Source organism: Geotrypetes seraphini, chromosome 4 (genome assembly GCF_902459505.1).
Source record: "Geotrypetes seraphini chromosome 4, aGeoSer1.1, whole genome shotgun sequence".
Classification (NCBI taxonomy): Eukaryota; Metazoa; Chordata; class Amphibia; order Gymnophiona; family Dermophiidae; genus Geotrypetes; species Geotrypetes seraphini.
The window spans coordinates 75,463,721-75,474,961 of NC_047087.1; positions in this window are offsets into that span (position 1 = coordinate 75,463,721).

Sequence of the window (11,241 nt, forward strand, 5' to 3'; positions counted from 1 at the left end):
CTCCCAAATTCTATAAGAAGCGCTAAAAATTGTGTGAGCAATTTTGGTTGAGTATTCAAATTGCATGCACAATTTAATTGAATAGCAATTTTAAGCGTGAGTAAAAAAGGGATGTGTGGAAATGGGCTGGTGATAGACGGATCGGGGCATTCCTTTATGTTATAATATACGCATAATTATAGAATAAGGGCATCCACACCTAAATTTAGGAGCAGACATTTGCACCACATTTTCGTTGGTACAAATGGCTGTGCTTAAATTGAGTCAAGGTTCCCGGGTATAAGTGCTGTTCTATAAACCGTGCATAGCTTTAAGTGTGGCTTATAGAATTGCGCTTTTTCCGGCACCAATTTATTGGGTGCCATATGTAGAATTTTGTGATGCTGACATTTTTGCGCACATGCTCGGGTCTGTGCTGATACCTTTTTGCTTAGACACGCACACAGTACTAACTACCCTAAGCGCAGAACCTTATGCGAATGTATCCAGCATGTTCTCCCTGATTAGCATACAAGTTCTGCATGCATCAGTCTTGTACATGATTAGCTTACTGCAGGGCTACTCAGTTCCAGCTCTCGAGGTCCATAAGCAGGCCAGGTTTTCAGGGAATCCCCAATGAATGTGCATGAGAGAGATGTGCATGCACTGCCTCCTTGTATGCAAATCTCTCTCGCGTATATTCATTGTGGATATTCTGAAAATCTGGCCTGCCTTTGGACCTTGGGGACCAGAATGAAGTAGGCTTGGCTTACTGCATTAGCGAGCAAGAAATTGGGCGCTATGTTTTTGTTAGAAGTCTTGAGCTCAGTCATTGGCACATGGGCCTAACACAAGCTTTCTGCATGGGCCCCTAAACTCTCTCAGCTGTGTGCTCTATACGTTTATCTTATTCACCTTCATTGTGAAAAACAGAGAAACTTAATCACCATGTAACACTAAGGGAATGGATTTTCCTGCTCTAATGCTGAGTGATATTAGCAACCATGATGTGAAAGTCAACTTCCATAACATAGTAATATAGTAGATGACACCAGATAAAGACTTGTACAGTCTATCCAGTCTGCTCAAAAAGATAAATTCATAAAGTTGCATGTGATACGACATAAGCTTGCTAGATTTGCCCATGCTCTTTTCAGGGCCCCACTGCTGGAGTTGCTGTCATAGCTAACTCCAGCCCATCCTGATTTGTCTTCCACAAAGGAATTGCCATAATTAGGGGCTTTATGACTGAAATAGATAGCTATATCACATATGAATATAGCTGTAAGTATAGCCATATTGGGTCAGACCAATGGCCCATCTAGCCCGGTATTCCGTTTCCACAGTGGCCAATCCAGGTCACATGTGTCTGGCAGAAACCCAAATAGCGGCAACATTCCATGTTACCGATTCCAGGAGGAGCAGTAGCTTCCCCCATGTCCGTCTTAATAGCAGACAATGGACTTTTCCTCCAGGAACTTGTCCAAACCATTTTTAAACCCAGCTACACTAACCACTGTTACCACATCCTCCACCATAAGTTCATTTACTGACCCCATTCTTTGTAATTTTTGAAAGTGTAAAAAATCGATTCACTGTTAGCCATTCTACATACACAAAAAAAGAAAAAGAAGTCTGGAATAAGAATAAGTGGGGTAGAGGGGTGGGGGGGTGGTATCTAGAATTTTTTGATGGAAATTTGTGTGCTGTTGCTGAATGTTGACCTTTTCTCTTCATATATCAACTTAAAACCAGACTCCCTTCTCTAAATGTCTGTTGTACTCAGAAATCCAGTCCTTATACATATGCTGTAATCCAAGACTTCATTATTTATTCACTAATTTTCAAGGGCTTGATGTTAATACTAGTGAATAGTTATTAAACAGCAAGTGAGTGAAAATATATATGACTGTAGCATGCTGTTTCCATTATAAACTATGCAATCTTAGAATTTCCTTCATTAAAAGAGTTTCAACAAACCGATCATTATTTAGCAGATTGAATTACTCCATGTAATGATACTATTAGCCTCTTAATTTCATCTCTGTGAACTTTGTTATTAAACTTCTGAAATATATATGTATCTAACCCTCCCGCCCTGTTTACAAAACTGCGAAAGTGGTTTTTTGTGCAGGCCGGCGTACTGAATGCTCTAAGCTGCTCCCAGCACTCATAAAGTTCCTATGAGCGTCAGGAGCAGCGCTAAAAACCGCTTCCGCAGGGCACATTCATGGTTCAAAAGCTTAAAATGCAATACAAGTTAAAAACAGTATGAAAGTCCCTTATTACTGGAAATAAATATGAATTGAGTAGTGAGTTTTATGCATCCTTTCTTCTCAATAAGAAAGGATGTATATAACATTAAACCTTTGCATGCCCATTTGTAAAAGATTTTTGCTCTTTTTATTTTTTTTTTATGGGAAAAATGCTTACTCTCTCTCCTTCTCTGCCCAGATACAGCATATCACTAAAACCTTCTGCTTCTTCCTCTATAATAATCCCCAAATCCAACATTTCCTCTCCGAACATATTACCAAAACCCTTATCCATGCCCTTATCACCTCACGCTTAGATTACTGCAATTCGCTACTCTCAGGCCTTCTGCTCAGCCACCTTTCTCTCCTTCAATCAGTTCAGAATTCAGTTGTATGACTCATATTCCATGAGAGCCGCTATAGTCACATTACTTCTCTCCTAAAGTCACTTATTTGGCTACCCATCTATTTCCAAATACAATTTGGAACTAGCGGTTAATGTAGTTGGTTTTCAAAAAAAAAAGATTGGAGAAGTTCCTGGAGGAAAAGTTCATAAACTGCTGTTGAGACAGACATGAGAGAAGCCACTGCTTGCCCTGGATCGGTGGCATGGAATGTTGCTACTATTTAGGTTTTTGACAGGTACTTGTGACTTAGATTGACCTCTGTGAAGACAGGATACTGGGCTAGATGGACCATTGGTCTGATCTAGTACGGTTATTCTTATGTTCCTCTTATTGACCTACAAATACATTCACTCGGCTGCCCCTCATTATCTCTCTTCACTTATCTCACCTATGTCCCCCTTCCCCCCTCCCCGTGAGCTCCTTTCAGCTGTAAGTCTCTCCTAGATGTGCCCTTCTCCTCCTCTGCCAACTTAAGAACATAAGAATTGCCATACTGGGACAGACCGAAGGACCATCAAGCCCAGTAACCTGTTTCCAACAGTGGCCAACACAGGTCCCAAGTATCTAGCTAGATCCTAAGTAGTAAAACAGATTTTAGCATCTTATCCAAGGAATAAGCAGTGGATTTCCCCAAGCCATTTCAATAATGGCCTATGAACTCCTTTTTCAGGAAATTATCCAAGCCTTCTTTAAACCCTTCTAAGCTAACTGATTTCACCACATTGTGTCTCGCTGCACTATATGTCTGCTCAAATCTCTATGGCGGGCTACGTCTCTGGCAGTGTTCAAGCCCAAGTTAGAAGCCTACCTCTTTGAAACTGCTTTCAACTCCTAACTCTTCTCACCTTGAGTTCTGCTTCCCCAACCCTATATGTCATGTCTGTCAGTCCAAGTTAGATACTAAGCTCTTCCAAGCAGGGACCATCTATTTAATGTCAAAATGTACAGTGCTGCGTATGCCCTACAGTGCGTGATAAGTAGTAGTAGAAAAAGGCCTATATTTACTAGTATACAAATTGTAAGGAAAAGCAAAGCAAGGTGTTGATGATAGGGTGATGGAGCCAAAACCAATTTATTATATCCAGCGATCGGTGACACAAATAACAGGAACTGACACAGTTGTGTTTAGGCAAGAAATTGCCTGCGTCAGAGTTCACTTACACAAACTGATGTAAAAAAACGCTCCACATGCAACCACAGGCAAAATGTATTAAAAGGCCACAAAGACCTGTTCTTTTGATTTCCACGAGGTTATTCGATCAGCCTCAGCAGTTGCATGCTTTGTATGGCTGCTAAATGTATAAAAATATCTCTAGGCCTTTCAAGCCTGGAAGACAGTTTTATAAAGGGCACCTAAATATTTGGGCATGCTCAAATGTACAGCTGTCTTTTAAAAAGTGCAAATGGGTGGATGTGTATTTTATATAGGTGCATATACAGGGGTGAAAGTACATGCCTACTTCAGGGTGCATAGATATCTACATGTATGTGTTGTATGTGCTAAAATGGCAGGCACAGGAATATATAACAAGACTAAATAGTCGGAAAAAAAAAAAAAAAAAGGCAGAGGTGGTCCAAAAATGAGTCTAAAATAACTTCTGGTGAAGATAATTACTTTATTTAATGTCCACTCAAACTGGTCTTAATGGCAACAAGCCTCACTTATGTGTAAAACAACATCCAAAACCAAAAGGCTTGTTTTTGTATCTTTGGCTAACACCCCTCAAATTATATTTTATTCTTTCTTAGAGCTCTCAGAAACCTGCGCTGTCAAATCATAATAGATTGTTCCAACAGCTAATGCAGGTTAATGGTATCTTTCATTAAGCTCAACTTCTATGTGCAAAACTTACAATAAAGTGCTTTTGTGTGTAAACTTATCTTTTAAAATGCCTGTGCCCTACGGGACCCGTTTCGCTGTATTTTTGGCTTCTTCAGGGGTCTGATAATAGGCATAAAATTGGACAGCTTTGCTCACGTTTGCTGAAACAAAAATGGCGCTGGCCCAGACTCTATAAAATATGCCTAAGGTTAGATGCCTAGGTTGGCGAGCATAGCTGATCTAGGGACCTAATTTTATTTTATTTTTTTAGTTCAAATATTTTATTAAATTTTATAAGATAAGTAAATAAAATTTGCAAATATTAACAATGATAACTTTATTATTTTTATTTAAAAAGCTTAATAGGCATCAATCAATACTGAGCAATTAGCAGCTCAAAATTGGTAAAAATTAAAATTGAGTGGTAGATGCCCAACTCAGTAAATGCCTACTACTTTCAGGTAGGTGCCTAGTCCAAGGTGCCTACCAGAAAGTGGGTGTGGTTAAGAGCGGATTGTGGGTGGATCTTGGGCATGTTTTGCAGGTAGGTGCCTAAACTGAACTTAGGTGCCAGTATGCACTTAATTTAGGCATCGGTATTTAAGCCATTCAAATCCATGCTGTCTGTATCGCTGTTATATATCTGATGCAGACATGCTGAAAATTAACATTTGTCAAGCAAAATGATGTACTAAGGATACAATCAGTTCATCAGGTATAGCTTGTCACACTACAGCATTAAACCTGTTACCTGCTAGTGGGATTCACAGCTCCAGACATTGTGTACCCAGAGTTATACTGTCAAAGCTTGGTCCTTATAAATGCCTTGCTGTTTTCCATCCTATACATTTCACATTTAACTTTATTTGATATATCACAAATAATAAAAACAACTAAGCAGTTTACATGAGACAATAAATGAAATTGTTCAGAAGGGATAGGAAAATTCATGAGCAGAGGCATAAGTTACAGATTTATAGTAGTAAAACAAGATAAGGGAGAAAGGGGACAAAATTGCTCTATGACTCATAAGGAGAGGAGGACCACAGAAGGAGAGAAACATAAGCCATGACGTCACTGACTAAAGACGCATGAACCAGGAATCAATGCAAATTGAAATTAATTCTTTCCAAGGAATGATTGGAAACAGGAAAAGTAGTGGGCTTTGAATTTTTGTAGGGGAGAGCTCCAGTCTTAATTCAAATGGAATTGAATTCCAAAGCATGGGTCCTTGAATTGAATCAGGAAGTTCCAGTTAAATGTGATCTAATTTAACAGTGAGTCAGAACAACTAAGAGCTATTGTTGGGAAGAGTGGAATGTACAAGCTGGGGTATACGGTGTAAGAGATCTGAAAAAAAAAAATAAAAAACGAGGGGAAATCATTATTAATTTGATGCCAAATGTTCTTTTTATGATAGCTCTGGTCTTCCTCTATGCCTTATTATAATTCTCTTCAACTGTCCCCTTGGAGTGGGCTATGGTTGTCATTAGCCAAGTCTTGAGAGGACAACCTTGGTCACCTACTGTACTAGAGAAAGTGCAGAGGAAGCATGAGTGATTGTATACTTGATATTGTGGAGGTTGGAATATCACCACTTAGAGGTTCCAGCAGGACCCTAAGCAGAAGATGAGTACAACAGGGAGGAGAGGGCCAATCTCTTTCATGTTCAGGAAGTCACAAGAAAAGGAACACTATCACATGGCAGGCAGGATGACCCTAACCTGGAAGGATCAGCACCTGAAGACCTTGCAAAGGAGCTTAGAGAGGAGGAAGACCATGATGAAGAGGGTAGAGATCATTCATCTGAATCTGAGGAACTAGAAGACATATCATTGCAGGAAGGGGATGTATAGGATGAGGAGGGCCTTATGGGGAGACAGCAGAAAGCAATGAATATTACCAAGAGGGGTTTAAGATGGAGGTCAGAACATGATATCAGTGGCCTTGGATAGGAGGAAGATACGATCATAGACCTAGTTAGTAACACCCACTAGCATAATAGCCTGCTCAGCGCTGAAATCAGTGGCCTCCAAGAGGATCATCAAGTTCTGCAAGCTACATTGGACAAGGAACTATATGACATTAGGACTGAGTTCCAAACTTTAAATCTTCTATCTCTGTCCTCCCCTTCCATTTCCCTTCCCTCCCCTGGAAGTCTGGCATCTTACCTTTTTTTTCATCTCCATCCATAGATCCACCTTTCTCAACTACCCTTTCATTGAGCATCTCTCCTTCCTTCCCCACCACCCCAGGGTCCACCATCTCGCCCTTTCTTTTCCCATCTACCCTCCTATTCAGTATCTCTTTCCCCCCTTCACACCATCCCTTGTGTCCAACTTCTCTCCCTTTCTGTTCCTTCCCTCCCTAAATCCACCATCTCTCTCCCACTCCTCTGTTTTTAGACTCATTATTTCTTCCCCCCAAAGTACGGCATATGCACATCTCTTTGAACCCCCCTTCCCTCCCTCCCTCCGTGTACTTCTACAGCAGGTCCCCGAAGGCTTGCACCCCACCCCTTGAAGGCCTGTCTGTCCCCCTGAAGGTCTGCACCCTCCAAAGGCCTGCACATTCACCCCTGAAGGCCAGCCCATTCACCCCTGAAGGCCTGCACTACCCCTTGAAGGCCTGCCCCTGCCATCCCCCACTCCCCACCCCCACGGAAGGCCTGCATGTTCCTCCCTGCCCTCCCATATCCTTTAACCTAATTCCTGCAGGGAGCAGCCTGCAGAGAGGATCGATGGTACTTTAGCAATCCTTGCAAGTTGCCATAGGCCTCAGGAGCTGTCTTCCCTCTGCCCCAATCCTGCCTCTGACTCAGAGGAGGGGCGGGACAGTGGCAGAGGGAGACAGCTCCTAAGGCCAATGGCAACCTGCAAGAATTTCTAAAGTACCGGGAGGCCAGGGAGAAAGCCGGATGTCGCCGACGGCTACAGCAAGATGTGGACCAACGGGGCCAACCCCAAACTCTCCGTGGAGAGCAACGAGGGCAAGCTGCCCTGCGCGGACTCCATCAACATGTCCCCGGCCAGTGGCTCCACGACCAGCACCCCTCCCGATTGCTACCTAAACACGACTCCCTTCCCTGCTCCTTCAAGCACGTCCACTGCCAGAAGGACGAGAGTGCGTTACGCTCCTCTGCTGCCTGCTCTGTGTCGAGGACTCCTCTTCCTCCTCCACCAGGAGCAGCAGCCTGGGGGGCCTGGAGGGTGGCGGGGACTGAACGAGCTGACTTTTGATTGGCCGGCGTTCTTCAAGAGGCGGGCCAGTCAGCAGGGGGGAAAAAAACAGAAGGGAAGGGAACCCGGCTCTGCGATCGACTGGGATTGCCTGAGCGATCGACCAGTCGATCGCGATCGACGTATTGGGCACCCCTGTTTTAGAGGATGACTATTAAAATGGTTAGTGGTCTTCATCATAAAGCATATACTGTACAATATATGATAGACATATTTAGCTACTTCCATGTACAGAGGCACAGGTGGTAAGCCTCTTCCAGTCAAAGGAAAGCTCTGGATCAAGAGGTCATATGCTGAAGATGGAAGGAAATTGACTCAAGAATGATCTAAGGAAATATTTCTTTATGGAGTAGGTGGTGGATGCATGAAACAGCCCCCTAGTGAAGGTGCTGGAGACAAAAACTATATCTGAACTCAAGAAAGCATGAGACAAGTACAGAAGCTCTCTGAGGGAGAGGAAGGGATTGTTTAGGTTATTGGTATGGATAGACCAGTGTTTCTCAACTCGTTCCTGGAGCCCCCCCCCCCCCTTGCCAGTCAGGTTTACAGGATATCCACAATGAATATGCATAAACTTGATTGGCATACACTGCCTCCATTATATGCACATTTCTTTCATGCATATTCATTGTGGATATCCTGAAAACCTGACTGGCAAGGGGGGACTCCAGGACCGAGTTGAAAAACACTGGGATAGACTATATGGCCTTTGCTGTCATTTTCTACGTTTCTGTGCATGATAAAGTGACCCAGGAATACACACAAAAGGGCAGGAATAGAATCTTTGATTCCAAACCACATAAATATTTCTAGACAATCTGAACATGCCCTATGTTGGAATCCAGCTGTAATTTGGCTGGCTATATTCTATAACGATAAAAAGCAAAGGAGAAAGACAACAAAAGCTCTTTGGGATAAGCAGTGCTATCTCACAGGTCCTGGCGCTTTATGGTTGGCAGCTGGGATTTATCCTTAAAACTGTGGACAGAGATAAGGACAAGCTGGATGGGTTAATTGCTCTTTTCCTGTTATTGTCTGTTATACTGTAACATTTTTTATATTACATGTAATTATTATGACATTGATATTATGAGGGTAATTTTATAACAGACCACACGCCTTGTGCACTAGATATGCACGTAGCACGTTACACCAATTATTTGCATGGAAAATTTCCCCATGGAAAGTACCTGTACACATGTACACCTGCTGTTTGGTATACGATTTCCTGGTTTATTTTACTTGCATATTTTATAAATCATAGGCATTAGTATAAACACCTTGGTCTCAGCCCTGGAATGAAGCATATATATCTGTGTCTGGAGGGAAGGGGAGAGAAAGAAAGTGTGTGTGTTTCTCGGGGATTACAGGGAAGGAGAGTATGCAAAATACTGAAGGAAAATGCGCCAAATCCAGCATTGGAAGAACTAAAGCGAATGTTGGACAGACTTAACTCCATTCACCTAAATCCACTAGTGTTCAACTCAGAGGAGTGATAGGGACATTCCTAGTAGTTGCACACAGGGTTGTGGACCAGCCTGATTTCTGTTGAATTCCAACTTTTTTGTGTGGAAATGGGCTCTAACGTATGGCGTTCAACTTGGAGTGCTTTTTATAGAATAGCACACCTTGCTGATTCTGTCTGGTGTCAAAATCTTGATGCCATTTATAGAATGCCCTTAGACACACTGTAAAATAGCACCTAGCACTTTTGTACATAACCGCCAATTACTGGCACCAACGACGCACATAGGTACCACAATTCTATAAAGGAAGCACACAATTGGCTTCCAAATTTAGGCACCAGCTTAAAGGATTGCCGTTATGTAGAATTTTCCATGTGCTGTCTCGCTTTTTCAATTTTTAAAGATGATGGTATAGAACCTCCACATGCAGCACCAATGATTTATTTATTTATTCAATTTTCCATACCGTTCTCCCAAGGGAGCTCAGAACTGTTTACATTAATTTATTCAGGTACTCAAGCATTTTTCCCTGTCTGTCCCGGCGGATTCACAATCTACCTAATGTACCTGCGGCAATGGGGGGAATTAAGTGACTTGCTCAGGGTCACAAAGAGCAGGTTGTAACCCACAACCCCAGGGTGCCGAGGCTGTACCTTTAACCACTCCCCTATCTTAAAAATAAACAATGGAAGATCAAAAGATCAAAATCATAATTTTTGTACCTCCTTTTACTTGTGTCTTTCTCTTAAGCAGATAGAGCAGTGTATCGCAATATGTGTACCGCGGTGAGATTCTGGGTGTGCTGCGAGATGCCGATGAGGAGGAGCGCACTGGCGCCAGCTGACTGCTTATAAGACACGTCTCACACGGCGAGAGGCATATCCTGTAGGCAGTCAGCCGGCATCAGCGCCTCTCCTCCTCTCCAGCAATCCTCCCCCCTCCCATCAGCATAGGGATAGCATGCTCAGGACCCCGTCTGGAGGGCCTCCGGGCATGTGTGGATTTCGATGTGATGACATCACACATGCACGTGACATCATCGCATCAATGTCTGCGCATTTTCAGATGCCCTCCAGACAAGGCCCCGAGCTTAGTGTGTCGTGAAGTCAAAAAGTTTGTGGGACATTGAGATAGAGGTTTCATAGGTGTTTACTAACCTTATGCCTTGTCATGCTACGGGATCCTACTTCTATTTGTCCCAGATAGAGTTAAAGCGGGCCCTCTTTGCTCAACTTTCAAAATATGATTGGACATCATAATTTGCATATGTCTGCATAATATGGGGCTCATAATCAAAAATTAAATACATCTAAAAACCCGCCTAAGTTGGTACTTGGACGACCTAAAAGACAGGTCGTCCAAGGGTCGATAATCAAACTGACTTTCTGCACGTATTGTGGGTCTTTTTATGCCTCTGAATGGCGCTGTGTGCCCAGAGCTGAAAGAGGCATATCTGGAGGAGTGGTTAGGGCAGTATGTGGGTGGGATGGGAGCTGACCTAGACTTAGTCATCCTGCAGGAATAATCAAATGTTGTGAGTTAGATGATGTAAAAACAGGTATAAGTGCCAAAATGGTATCCAAAGTGACCAAATATCCATTGCAAAGACAAAGTAAAGACCCCCCATACACTTCCCCAGTGTTCACTGACCCCCTCACACCCCCACAAAGATAAGAATAAAAAGGTACATACCTGTCTCCAGAACATCAGCACCTGGTATAGGAAAGCCTAGTAGAGCCTGGGGGGTGGGCTAGTGCACTGTTCTTCAACCGCCGGTCCGCGGACTGGTGCCGGCCCGCAGAAAATTCCTGCCGGTCCGCACAGGGCCGGCGAGATCAACCCGGTTAAATTTCCTTCCCCGGTTGTGTTGGCGAAAATCTGCTGTTCCTCCCAGCCTTAGACGATCAAGACAGGCTGCCGACGTCGGGCATTCCCTCTGTGAGTCTCGCCTATGCGGAAACAGGAAGTTGAAACAAAATAGGCGGGACTCAGAGAGGGAAGGTCCCGACATCGTAAGCCTGTCTTGATCGCTGCCCCTGCTGAGTCGCCAAAGAGGGCCGCAGGTAAGGTGCA